General features: G+C 60.1%; 1 protein-coding gene across 26 annotated transcripts in view; it reads right to left on the bottom strand.

The window, feature by feature from the left end:
- The window catches only part of NCOR2 (nuclear receptor corepressor 2), a 213,348-nt gene that overhangs the window by 177,032 nt on the left and 22,174 nt on the right, over positions 1 to 14,142 (bottom strand). For all 26 annotated transcript variants that reach the window (XM_064578226.1, XM_054510566.2, XM_054510568.2 and 23 more), the window contains exon 2: positions 6,378 to 6,424. The gene's annotated coding sequence lies outside the window, so the exon portion shown is untranslated. The remainder of the gene's footprint in view (positions 1 to 6,377; positions 6,425 to 14,142) is intronic.

Below are 14,142 nucleotides of genomic sequence, written 5' to 3'. Positions count from 1 at the left end.
CCACCCCCATTCCTGGGCTTCTGTAGGTCATGCTCATGCCTTGCCCCAAAAATACCTCCCCAGAAGGCCTGCGTGACTTTGCCCAAGACGACGGGATCACGCAAGGCCTGACGTTCACTCAGCAGTGCCGGTGGACGGCGCCTGACCCGGAAGGCATGGTACCTCCACCACACCCTCGCTCTCCGGCAGAAGAAACCCTCGGGGAAGAGGGGAGGTTCTGGCCCCGCCTAGCCATCAGTTCTTGGCTCGACCCTCCGCACCAGCAAAGACGGCAGTGCAACACATGGGCCTGGTCCTTCCCAGCTCCAAGGAGGAGAAAGAGCACTCAACTCTCACAGAATGACTTCAGATAAGTCACCTGAGCGCTCAGAGCCTCAGTTTACTCATCTATAAAATGGGAGTGTTAAGAACAACTCCCACAGCTAGCTAACCCTAAAAACCCAACTGTTCCGCCCAGTATCCCCCTGGGTGTCGGCCAATGCAGTAAGGCAAAAAAAAAGGCAGTTAGAGGCACAAAGACTCGTTGGCTTTATTCCTAATAGCCCCAAGCTGGAAACAACCTCTATGCCCATGACTCATGAATGGATAAATGAGCTGCGGCACATTCATACGTGGGATATTACTCAGCAATAAAAAAGGAGGAGTTACTGATACATCCAAAGACACGGATGAATCTCAGAAACAGGCAGAAAAAAGCAAAACATACCAAAAAAAAAATGCATTCTTTATAATTTTATTATGAAAATCTAGAAGATTCTAGAACTTCTGCAGTGGCAGATCAGTGGGTACTTCTGGTGGGGGAACGGGGATTCTTTTGGAGTAGATGGAAACACTCCACGTCTTGATCGCTGTGGTTCTTAGATGAATGTTTTCAACTGTCCAAACCCAGAGAAGTGAACCCTTAAAATGGATGCGTCTTACTCCAAATGAATTACATCTCAATAAGGCTAATTTTTGTTAACCACAACAGAGAACTACAGACATAAATCCAGCACCGCTAACCCCACTCAGGTGCCCAGAAACTACTTCCCCACTTCCCGGTCAGGTCTGCGGCTTCATCCACTGTCCACCCAAGTTACCCCCAAGGCCCTGATTTATGAGCCCTGGACAAGGAAGGTCAGGGTTGCATCCCAGATTTATCCCTTCCTTGCTGGGTCATTTAGGGCAAATCACTTTGCCTCTCTGCCTGTCAGGCTCCCCATCTACAAAAGCAGGGTTATAAATAGCACTCTCCTCAGAGAGTTATTGTAGAATAAAACGAACCGAGGTGAAAAGCACCAGCTGCAGGCCGTGGCATACAGCAGGGGCCTCATTATTGCTGCCGTAAAATTGATGAACGGGCAAGCACCAGGCCCGGTGTGGACAAGACTGGCCAGGATGCTTGCCTGCCCCCCACAACGCACACAAGACCCCCAGCAGACAAGACTCCAGGCCTAGGTAGCTACCCCCATCACTGAAGGCTCCTGGCTGCCGGGGCTCCAGCATTTAACTGATGCCTGGTGTCCAGAACAGGACAAGGCTCCTCGACACTCCACCCAGGAGGGCAGACACAAAAGGACGGGGGCCACCCGTGGGGAGGGGCTGGCCCTGAGGGCGGCACAGTATCCCCAGAGGTCATTTTGGGACAGGAGCCGGCCAGCAGAGAGGACGTCCCCGTGGAGAAGGGCACCTTGGTGGCCATCACATGGACACTAACTGGGGTAGGACAAGGGTCACCCCAGAGCCCCCCATTTAGGAAAGAAAAAAGATAATAAAAGGATGGTAGGGACTGGGGGGGAGCTTCTGTGCCAGCTCACATGCGCCTGCCCGCCAAGGGCGGCCCTGCTCCCTGCTACCCTGTGAGTGATGGAGCGGGCAGGCGGCGCCTGGGAGCCATGGCAGGAGGGGGCATCCCCCGGGCCCGATTAGAGGGCCAGCCACAGGCAGACACGCTCAACTGTCAGCCCGGTCCTCCCAGCCCGCCATCAGAGGCACCATTAATTGCTGTCATTTGAGGGTGGCCTGTGGGGAGAAGGAGGGGGGTTGTGGGAAGGGGAGGGAAGGAGGAGGGAGTTATGGAGGGAGGAGGGGGAGGAGGGGAAGGGAGAGATGGAGGGGAATGGAGTGAGGGGCAGGGGGAGGAGGGGAAGGAAGGAAAGCAGGGGGAGGGACAGCTTGCCCAAGGCAGAGAACCCCCATGTGCTCACCTCCTCCACCCAGGGGAGGGACGCGGCCCCGCCCAACCAGGGACAAAGCCAGTGGACCCGCTGCCCCAAGATGGAGCAAACGGGGTTCAGAGAGGTGTGATTCTGCAGGGCCGAGCCCCACAAACCTTCCCCCGCAATCTCCTAGCATACACACCTGCACACTCGTCTGCCCGCAGGATACTTGGTCCAGATCTTCTTCCCCAAGGTACCCAGAAAGCCTGGCTGCCCCAGTCCCCCACCTGCGATCAGCCTCCACCCAGACCCAAGCCCTCGCCCGTCATCTGTACACCACCACGCACCACACCGCAAGGGCAAACCCCACCTGCCCCCTGCGCCCGGGCTCCCACAGCTCCCCCACCTGGGATGCCAGGAGCCCCCCTCCCCCGCCACCCAGGTCAAGACCTCCACCTGGCTTGGGGGCCACGTCCTCCAGTGACGAACACCAGCACAGGGCCTCCAGGGCCAGGCTCCCTGAGTTCAAGCCCTCCCCACCTGCACGCTTGGGGACATCACATCAACTCCCTGTGCCTTGACTGCCTCACCTATAGAACAGGACACAACAGTCCCCATCTGACGGGGTCGCTCCGTTAAACGAGACAATCCTACGAGGTGCTCAGAAGGGGGTCCCAGGCGACGGGAGTGCGGCGAGTGTTTCTGCCGCTGTCACCTTCCCGTCCTGGACCCTGGTCTTCCCTGGCCTTCCGACATCTCCCCTGTTACCTCTTATTTCAGAAATGGCTGCTCCCCCGGCCCCGGCTCTGGCCCCACCAGACCACCTCAGGTGAGGGGCTCAGAAAGGCCCTCGAGCTGCCAACGGGAGCTGCGAGGCAAAGGGTCCAGACAGCGCCTCTCTCCGCGACCCCCCATGCCCCCCTCCCAGCTGCCCCTGCCTGTCCCCAGACAGGCCTTGTCTCTGGGCTGAGGAGCCACTTGGGCCCTGCCAGGGGGGCTCCTGGGACCCCCTCTGCCCCCTCCCCCATCTGTCTGCCTCCCTCCTTCCTCAGAGGTGATGGATCGCCCCAGAGGAGGAAGCTAAGTGCTTGCAGACAAAAAGCCCTTTTATCGTCCTCGGGTGGGCCACGGCATGACAAGCAGATAACTCAGCCATGGGAGGAAGGCTCCCCATTAGGCCAGTAAGGCAGATTGATGGAGGACTAAGAGGCAGAGGAGAAGGAGGAAGGGAACCCCCCCCCCGCCGGGGCAAGGCTGCCTTCCTTCAACTTCAGAGGCACCCAAACCTGGCTGGGCTCATCACCGTGGGGCGACAACCACCAGGGTCGCCCACACCTCCCCACCTCCAAGATGAGACCTACCACATGGGGTGCAGGGCCCGGCTCAGGCAGCAGGCACCCTACAAGCCTGTTTATCCCTCCTGCTTCCTGGAGGGGAGGGGGCAGGGGGCAAAGAGAGAGGCCTGCCCCAAGGAAACCCCACCCATATCTCACACGGTCTCCTGAAAACCAAGAGGCCCATTCTACACAGCCTCGGAGCCTTCGAATGAGCTGTTCCCTCTGCCTGGGACACCCTTCCTCCAGAGACCTGCATGCTCCCTTCCTCCCCTCCTGCAGGTCTTTGCTCAAACATCACCTTCTCAAGTGGGACCACCCTGACTCCCCCCCTCAATTTGCAACTGCAACCCCCAGCCCACCCATACACTTCCCAAACCCCTTCCTCCGCTGGTTCGTCATGCCCATGCCCACAGGACACACTGTGCGGATGTGACTTGCTTACTATCTGCCTCACCCAGGGAGGACCGGATGCTGGTCGACCCTATTCACAGCTCCTTCTCCACCACCTGGAACAGCACCTGACACACAGTAGGTGCTTTAGGAATAATTGTTCTGTGAATGAATATATTCTGAAAAGGAAAAAAACCTCTTGCTAGCAGCCAGGTCTGAGTCAGAACATGCTGAGCCCTGCTATGAGCCCAGCAATGCCCTCAATGACCCTGTAGGACACCCATTTTACAGTTGAGGAAACCGAGGCACAGAAGTGGATTCGCGCCCAGGTCTGCGGGAGGCCCACCTGCTGCAGAACCACCAGGGAAGCCAGGACATCAGCCTAGGGCTGGGTATCAGGAACAAGGACTGAAGCTCCCCCTAACTGCCTCTCAGCCTCAGTTTACCCCTATGCAGAATGGGGCTGCACAGGGGACCCCAGCTGTCCCTCCCAGGTCCCCACCTACACCCAGTATGGCTCTGACTTGGGGGGGGACAAAGCTGAGAGGTGCTTGGGAGCCCAGAGTGCCTGATCTCAGCCCTGCCATGGAAGCTGCCAGTCAGGCTGGGCGCTCTGCCGGCCGCTCAGCCTCCCTCAGACCCTCCTTAGGGACCAGGCCCGGCTGACGCTCCCTCCTCACCTCCCAAAAGAACACCTCTGTCAGTAAGAGTTAAAGAAAGACAAGGGAACAGTGAACAAGCACTTACCACCTGCTAAGCACCACATGCTTACAGAAGCCCATGCCCCATCTCTGGAGCCTCAGCAGGCGGACCCGTGCTCAGTGCCACGGAGCCACGGAGCCACGGAGCCACGGAGCCAGGCTAGCTGCCAATTCTAGGAGGCCACTCCGACTGACACTCCTTCCTCCAGGGCATGGGCTGGGGCTGGGTGCTCACCTCATGACCCAGGACCCCCTCCCCACAACCCCTCTGGGAGGCATCCTCCACTAGGTCTCCAAATCTTCCAACTCTCGGGGAGGGGAAGGGAGTGTCCCTGTCATGCCCACCAGGGTCTCCCAGGACCTGGCCTTAGTCTTTGCCAGGTCTGGGTCAGCAGGATGTCCTCCCCAAACCAAGCCCCATGACTCCAGGGATGGGGACCAGGCACAGGGAGAAGGGGCCGTGGATTCAGCTCCCTCTGCGACAAGTCTCCCAGCTGCTTAAAAAAACTACAAAAACACAGAAATCTTGGCAACAATCCACTCATCACCAATCCTTGGGGGCCGGGGGTCGGTGGGCAGGGAGATATGGATGCATCCCCATTTTATAGATGGGAAAATTGAGGCACAGGGTGGCAAAGGGCCTTGCCCGGAGTCACGCAGATTAAAAGTGGCCAAGAGAGACCTGCACGCAGGCAGCCAGGCCCCAGAATCCTGGCTCAGGAGCACTGTGCCACTCCTAGTTAAAAATCAGTGTAATACAAAAGACACTGTGCACCAGCCAGGCCAATGTCCGAATTCCCAGCTCCAAGCTTTTGTCCACCATGCATGACCCGTTCCTGGACCGCCTTCCCTCTCCCTTGACATTCCAAACCCTGCCTGTCCCCATTTGACCCCTCCCCAGTCCCCCTGGTGTGGGAGAGGCCCCGCCGTCCAATGTACCAGGTGGAGGGCGGGTAGTGGGCATAGACCTGCCCAATTTAGGCCTTAGTCTGCTTGCTGCCAAATGCGCATGTTGGGGAAGAATCTGCCAGGTTCCCTGGGAGGGTCAACAAAGGGTTCAAGTCCCAGGTCTTAGTTTCCAGCTGAGACTCAGGACAGGTAACCCACCTGTACCTCAGTTTCCTTGTTTGTAAAACGAGGATGGCAGCCCGTTTGGGGGGGGGAGGTGTTGCTGTGAGACCCACACAGGGAAAGGACTAGCTGTGACATCAGCTTGTTGAGCACCTGCTCCGACCATGCCAGGCTCTGTTCTAAGCTCCTTTCGTCGTCACTGACACACTACGAGGGGACACTGGTGGGGCCCCCAGTTTACAGGTCGGGAAGTGGAGGCAGAGGGAGGTGCAGGGAGTTGCCCTGGGCGCCCAGCACGAGCGCGGCACTGCCAGGTTTGGAACATGGGTCTGCTGTCTCCCACTGGTACCACGGCCACGGCGGCACACAGGGGTCCAGCCTGAGAACATCCTCCAGCACCCGCCATCCCAACACGTGGGTCTTTCCACAGGCCTCTTCCTCCCCATGCCTGCGGCCACCTTCACACCACAGAAGCAACGTGCCCATGAGCCCCACCATCCCACACCCACACTGTCAAGGACCGCCCCTTCTCTCGGGCATCATATCCCATCCCCAGGGGCCCCCAAGTCCCCCAAGCAACTCTGGGGCACCAGATCCCACCACACCAGGTCACACTGGGCCCCCAACCCCATCCAGCAGGAGGAGTCTGGTTTCCCCAGAAATTCCCGCCCCCGCCCATGAGAAGGTCCCAGCAAGCTGAATCTGCTGGAGACAGAGAGTGGGGACAGCCATGAACCTACCAGAAACGGCCTCCAGCAACGCCGAGTCCTCAAAGAGCCCGGGAGTCCTGCAGGAGGAAAATACGAGTCTCGTTAGTAAAAAGTCAGCAGCCTCCACACATGAGCTAAGTATGGCATGGCCACGTCAATGTGTGGGTAGGGATGGCGCGGCCCACTGGTCTGTGCCTGGGGCGCTGGATGCGTTAGGCCAAGCACTTCCCCGCCACAGCCTGGCGAGGCGGGCACTCTACCACAAGTGACAGAGAGGGACACTGAGGCTCAGAGGATCAAAGTCTCCTGCCCACCCCCCCCCGTCAGACCCCCGCCAGGAAGTCACAGAGCTGGGACTCCAACCTGGGCTGTGTGGTTACAATCAGCAGGGCCACCAAGGAGCTGGGGGCCCAGATCACAGTGTCACTGTGAACCCCCCCATGAATTTCCCAGAGGGCCCTGTGAACACGCGGGGGGACCCCTGAAGGAGCGCACCTGCTATTGTCACTCAAGAATTTCCGCATCACCATTCAAGTCAGAAACAGTCAGGTGGAAACTCGTGTCCGGAATATATAAAGGACACCCGCAAAGAAATAGGAGAGAGCCAGTCAACCCAACAGAAAAACGGACCAAAGACTTGACGGCACTTCACAAAAGTCAATATACAAATGGCCCGTGAGAACATGAAAAAGTGCTCGATTTCACTCATCATAGGGAAAGCGCAAGTTACAGCCATCAGGGGCCACCGCACACCCACCTGGGAGGCTAAGATTAAAGACAGACAGACACCAAGTGTCTCGTGACCACGGCATCCAGCAATCCCACCCCTGGGCCATTCCGCAAGAAAAATGAATCCACAGCTCACAAAAAAACTGAGAACAATCCAGCCGTCCACCAACAGGTGCACCCCAGAATACCGCTCATCCCCAGTAACAAAGTAGGGGTGCACACAATCAGGGGCAGGGACCTTGGGCTCTTGTGCCGAGCACCGACACCAGGCTCAAAGGGCTGCACGGGGCTCCACGCGCCCTCATTCCATGCACACGATTCTGGGAAAGGCAAAACTCAACTCTCACGTGTAGAGAAGCCCACAGAGGTGGTCACCCCAGAACAGAAAGGAGATTCCTACAAAAAGCCAGGATGCTGATCACCCCGGGGGCCAAGGCGGGGGGCGACATGGTGTGTCCACTTTATAATTATTCATTCATCTGCACCCATGTGTTTTTGTGTTATTGTGTTAGCTTTTACACACACACAAAAAAAATGTAAAGAAATAGTACAGTGGGCAGAGCACTGGGCAGAGAGTCCAGAAAGCTGGCTCTGGTCCCCCTAACAGCTGTGACCTTGGGCAAGCCCCCAGCAAGCTCTGAGCTCAGACTTCCCATCCAGAAAATGGGCCCACTCCCCACGATGTCTCCATGGCAGGCTCATACGCCGACATCTCAATATCCAGTGGGCCTTCCAGGACCCCCTTCTCCACCCGTGCAAGCAGGGACGCCCGCTCTCACAGCGCTGGGGACAGCTCCATGCAGGGTTCGGGCTCCGCAGCCAGGCTCCCTGGGTTCAAATAGGGACTCTGCCCTTCCTAGCTGTGCACCCTTGGATGAGTCGCTTCGCCTCCCGAGCCTCAGTATCCCCATCTCTGAAGTGGGGACGGTGGTAAATGCAAGGGCCTCAGAGTGGATGTAAAATGCTTGCACACCACAAGTGCTCAGTTACCGCCGGGCGCTACCATTACCCCTACCCACGGGCTGGTGGCGAAGCTCCAGGAGCTTCAGATCCCAAAGAGCCCTAAAAGGGGCAGCTGAGGGTGGCTCAAGGGGGACAACCCCACCCTATCTTTTCATCCCCTTCTTTTTTGTTGTTGAGGTTTTTTTCATTACGATGCCCCCAGGCTTGGCCTTTGGTCCTGCCATCTACAGAGGCTCCAGAGACAGGCCCCCCGCGGGAAGGCTGGGAACACGGAGGGCCCAGGCACGTCCCCATAGCCATACAGAACTGGGTTCCCAAAAGCCCCGTAAAGGGCTCGGGCAGGGTCAGGCCCAGTGGGCGCTCTCCCCAGGCCACAGCTGGGGGCTCAGACCCCATCTTCTGTGCAGCTTCTCCCAGCCCCAGCCAGTTCCTCTGCAATCCCCAGACACACAGCACCCGGCAGCAGGGGGTCAGGACCAGCCCGGCCCGCCCCAGGGTGACACGGCCCAGGGGGGGGATACGGGCCATCTCCCAGCAATGACTGAGCAACACGCAAGTCCAGAGAGCAGTTCCCAGCCTAGAGAATTCACCCGGGCTTCCCAGGAGAGGACACAGGGGTAGGGGGGCAGGTGGGAGCAGAGAACAGAGGACTAAGGCCTGAGGTAGCAAGGAACTTAGAGCCACACGTGCGAACTCAGGGAGACACGGCTGGTCACAAAGAGCCCGGCAGGCAGCAGCTTTACTCCCAGAGCGGTGAGACCCTCAGGAGGGTTCTGCATGCCCAGAAGGAACAGGCGCCCACTGGGATTTGGAGAGAGCATTGCAGCCGAGCAGTGGAGGGTGGAAGCCGGGGACCAAGGGGAGGCTCTGGCACCAGCCCAGGAGGGTCCCGGGCAGAGGCCGGATAAGTGGATGGGACGGAGCACCCCGCAAGGAGAACCCACCAGGCAGGCAGGGAGGGAGGGAGCTGGGTGGCCAGCTTGGACCGGGGTCAGGGAGCCCTGGTCAGCTCTGGGTAGGGGAGGGAGAAGAGAAACAGAGCCCCCTGCACCCTGTCTGTGTTCCAACAGCTTCTCACGGGCACTCGTGTAATCCTCATGACCCCCCAGGACCTCTGCTTTCCAGCCCAGGCAGCTGAGGCTCAGAGAGTGGAGGTAATTCACCCAAGGTCACACCACCAGAAAGTGAAAGAGCTGCGATCTGAACACAGGATCACACCCTTTGGGTCTTGGGAGCCAGAACACGAGGCAGGGCAGCCGGGGAGGCCGTTGCTCGAGTTCCCCCAGCATGGACGGGGCTCGCACCTCCCTGGACAGAGCTGCATGTCCCCAGGACCTCCCTGTGCCCTGGGTCCTCTGCCCAACAGCCTCGGGGGCCCAGCCATGCTCCACGCCCCTCAGCCATGCTGACACACTAGTTCACGCCCGTGCGCACACTGGCTCACAGCCTCATCCCCTCACGTGCTCTCACCCTGGTCCCTGCTCAAGGGCACCTCGAGCTCGCTCACATCCGTGAAGGCTTCACTCACTGAGCACGTGGGGGGACTGGGCGCCCTTCCTCCTCCGCTCCCCTGGCCGCCCTGGGCTGGCCCAGGCCACAGATGCTGAGTTCCAGCCCCTTCCTGTCCTCCTCTTCTCCCAGGGGCTGACCAGATTTGTTTCCCGGCAAAGCAGATCCGAGGAGGGCTCCTTCTCCCAAACCCACTGCAACTCCAGCTCAAGGACGCCAGTGAACCCCAAGGCCCGTGGGCTGAGATTCGTCCCCCCAACCCCGCAACAAGCCCCTTCAGGCCTCTGCCAAATGCACCCTCGCTCTCCTCCTCTGCCCTCCCAGAAGGAGCACAAGCACCACCTTTTCCTCCTCTGGGAAGCCCGTCCAGATCACCCCCGCCACAGAGGCTGGCCCAACGTGTCCATCTGCCCAAGGCCACAGAGCCCAGAGAGGACAGAGCCAGCCGAATTCAAACCCCAAGGTGGCTGTTTCACTTCGACCAGGACACCGTCACCCTCCAGCCAGTCACAAGCTTGACAAAGCCCCTGCACAGGGATGCAGCCATGAACACAAACGCCCCGGGCTCCAGGGGACACGGGCACGCCCACCCACACCCACACCCCCCACAGGCGCATCAGTAAATGAACAGGGTGACTTCAAAGAGCAGTGACGGGCATAAACCAGAGAGAACCTGCAATGAAGGGTGTGGGGGGCGGGGCAGGGATGGTCTCCCCAGGAGGTGACACCGGAGACCGGGCTGTAGGTCTAGGAGCAGCTGGCCCTGCAGAGATAAGCAGGAAGGGCACTCCAGGAGGAGGGCACAGCAAATGCAAAGGCCTAGAAGTGGGAACCAGCCAAACTGGAAGCAGTCAGAAGGGCCAGGAGGTGGAAAGCCGGAGGGAGAGGGCTCCTGGGTTTTATCCCCAGGGCAAGGCCACAGGGCTGGAGCGGCACAATGTGATCTAACACAAAACTGAGTAGGAACAGTGTGAGGCAGGGCTGGTGAGGACAGGTCTAGGTCAATCCCCGAGGGCTTCTTGGAGGTAGCGACCTCCTGCCCAGGCCCAGTCTCGGGCCTCCTCCTGCACTGGAGTCTCTCTTAAAGTCAGAGCCTAAGGGCTCAGCCTCTGGGCCAGGTAAGCATCGCTGGCTGGACTCCAACACCTCCGGGCTTTTCCCACCAGGCCCCACCGTGGCCACCCAGGGGCAAGCCCCCAACCCTGCTGGCCCCTCGAGGCCGTGGTGTGACGCCAGGCCTTTACCCCCACCTGCTTCCGAAGCAGGAGGCTACAAGCACCCACCCGTGAACACACGGAACAAATCCTCTCTCCCAACCCAGCCTCCTCCCGGCCTGCCCTGCAGGGGCAGCACCGTGGTCAGGGCCCCGGAAGGCACATTTTCGAGGTGCAGGAGAGAGAACAGGTGTTGACAGAGCACCCACGGTGCCCACAGACAATGGGCGAGGTGGGGCCGGAGGCAGCTCGAGTTCCAGTCCTGCTCAAGCCACTCGTCTCCCTGTGCCCCATCTGTAACCCGAGGGGTGGGCACAGTGTCCCCACCCCCCTGTACGGTGCGGTGCCCGCTGAATCAGCCAACACAGAACAGCCCACAGCATAGCATCAGTGGTCAAAAGACTTACCGTCACAGCAAGCACTTTCACCGTGTCCCCCTGCTTGGGGACTCAGAGCAGTCCTCCAAGAGAAACAGGGAAAGGGAGACGGGACCCCTGTCCCAAGGGTCTCAGCTGGAAACTTATGGAACAAGGGCTAGAACTGGACGCTTCCTTGACTCTCCTAGGATGCCAGCAAATTTCTCCCTAATGTGCTCATTTCACAGTGAGGCAGACTGAGGCCCACAGTGGACAGGTCTGTGCCCCTGTGCCCGCAGCTTGTCCTGGTACAGATGATAGCAAGTGGTCTCTCCAGAGATCTCCTACACATTCCTCAAAGCCCAGCTCTGTCATGCCATCTCCCCTCCCCCTGCCCCCAACGAGTAAGCCTTTCTGGACAGTCCAGGCATGTTCTGGCCCTTGCTGCCACTCCGCCCAAAGGCTCTGTCTGGCCACCCCCAGAAGACCCTGAGTCCCCCAGGAACGGAGCTGATCCATCCCTCCCTGAGGCCACAAGTCTCTACTCAAAGCCAGATGCAGAGTGGGACCAGCAAGGCGAGGCTCAGAGCAGAAGAAGCTGGGTACACAGGAGGGGCACACACACAGTTGAGTCAACACCATGGGGTGCAGCTGATGGTAGGGCTGAGAGAGGGCCTGGCACACAGTGGGCCCAACCAGCTCACAACAGACCCAACCCAGCGGCCAGCACACAGTGGGTGCATCACGGGGCTACGCACACAGTGGGGCCCTGGGTCTGCCTTCTGTCTTCCACCAATCCCCTCCCCCGACATACAAACCCCGCCCCCCACCTTGCACCTCCCACACCCACCAGAATCCCACCATGCGTACAAGCCCTCTTCCTCCAGGCAGCCCTCACTCCTGCAACATTCAACCTGACAGCAGCCACAAAACCAACAACTAATAATAGCAGTGCTCATAACTAACGCTCAGCTACTCAGTGGCAGCCCCAGGCCGAGCCTTTACTTACTAAACTCCCAACAACCCTTCCAGCGGGTTCTTTACTGATGAGAAAACAGAGACCCAGGGAGGTTGAGTCGGAGAGTGGAGAAGTCAGGATGGGAGCCCCGGCAGTCTTAACCCCTGCACCGGGGCTGAGCATCAGGGATGTCACGGTCAGGGGCAACCCGTCCCTGTGTTCGCTCAGACTCTGGGCCAGGCAGCACGGATCCAACTTAATCCTTCCTGCAGCCTCTCTCTAGAGCTGCTGCTGCCCGGCTCCCCGATGGACAGACTGAGACTCCAAGAAGGGACCTCACGGCCGGCTGCCACGTCCCCCGTGGTCCCCGCGGTCAGGACAGACACACAGACTGGGACCCTACAAGGAGCAGGGGCGACGACGCACCGGCAGCATCCCGGCCCCCAGGCATCGCCGCCTGCCCAGGGCAGCTGCAGGCAGGGCTGGGACCAGGCGGGACCCTCAGGGCCAGTGCTCGGGGGGAGATGCTCCGCCTGCAGCCCCCGCCTTCCCATCTCCAAGCCCCTCAGCAAGCACGGGGCAAGTTCTACAGAATCGCCCAGAGCCCGGGGACCACCGTGGGGCCTGGCCCTCCGAGGAAAGGGAAGGGGTGCCCATGCGAGCCTCCATATGGTCCCCAACAGCCAGCAGTGGGAGCCGTGCCGGACAGCTCTGCAGAGGCCATCAACGAGGCGGGCGCTGGCCCCCACGGGGCAAGCATGACCTCCAGAAGCGGTCCCCGCAGATTGGATCTGGGGGCTTCAGGCACCAGGCCAGGGCCCTGAGGCCTTCTGGGGTGGGAGGAGGCACAGAGGAAGACCTAGGGGAGCCACCCGGGCCACCTGGCACATCTCGTCGCATCAGGTGAACAGGGGCCCGGGGTGGGCCGTCCCCACCGCTGTGGTGGCCAGCAGCCCAGACGGCCGGAGTGGGAGGCAGGCTCTGCGGCCCTTCCATTTAGAAGCCACTGGGACATTTCATTTTCCTTCTCAAGTGACAGCTGGGGCGTGCCGGCCCGCGGCGGCTCTTCTAGGAGCTGCAGAGAGGCAATCACCGCGAGTTGTCCAGGTCTCTGATTCCCCAGCGGCCTGCGGCAGCCAGCAAACACTGCAAGCGACAGGAGGCAGGGGCACACGCGCGCCAGACGGGGCCCTCCTGCCAGGACACTGGCGGCCACAGCCAGGCCAGGGGGTGTGGGTGGACGTGGACAGGGCCTTGGGTAGGACAAAGAGGAGGAGCGGTGGGGGCCCCACAGAGGGGGACGCATGGCTCCGTCCAAAGGGGGACAGAGCCCATCCAATGGTAGGGGACACAGCCCCATTCAAGGGGCCCCAAGGTCCATGCAAGAGGGGCACACGGTCAGGGAGAGAAGGGAGGAGCAGCCCTGATGTGGCCCTGCACACCCCCGGCCCCCAAGTCCATCTGTCTGGGCTCTCAAGAGAGGCCCGCACCAGCGTCAGGCAAACCACCACACTGGTCGCCCTCACGGCAACACCCCCTCGGCAGACACCTGCTGCCAGGCTCTGGGCCATCTTCACAGCCCGGCAAGGGGGGGCATGATCCTGACCTCATTTCCAAGATGGAGAAACCGAGGCCCAGAGAGGTTCGGCAGCCCCACGAGATTGCACAGACTTCGAGGGGCAGGGGGAGGGGGGGGAGATTGGAACCTGGGCATATGCTCAGCCACCCCATCCTGTACCCTCGACACCCCCAATTTGGCCCCAAACACGCTTCTCTGAAACCTCCTGCCCATCTCCTCGCTCAGGATGTGGGGCCATCTTTGGGGACAGCAACCAAATGGAGAAATCAGACGCCAGGAAGGAGCCGGAATATCGACTGTTTCTGGAGGGAAGGGGGGGCAGGCGGGGGCCCAGGCATGTGGCTTCGGCAGCCTGGCTCCCGGCCAAGCACAGGCCAAGGCAGGGCAGGCGGCGCAGACCAGACCGGGAGGGCCAGGGGCTTTCCTCCAGGCCTGTGGAGGCGCCAGTGTGGAGAAGCCGTCTGTCCATCCATCTGTCTGTCCACCA

The sequence above is a fragment of the Mirounga angustirostris genome, unplaced genomic scaffold, assembly GCF_029215605.1.
Source record: "Mirounga angustirostris isolate CCGP_5_RB_7025 unplaced genomic scaffold, mMirAng1.0.hap1 SCAF_14, whole genome shotgun sequence".
NCBI lineage: Eukaryota > Metazoa > Chordata > Mammalia > Carnivora > Phocidae > Mirounga > Mirounga angustirostris.
Note: the sequence above shows the minus strand (reverse complement) of the source record. Positions and strands in the feature narration are given on the sequence as shown.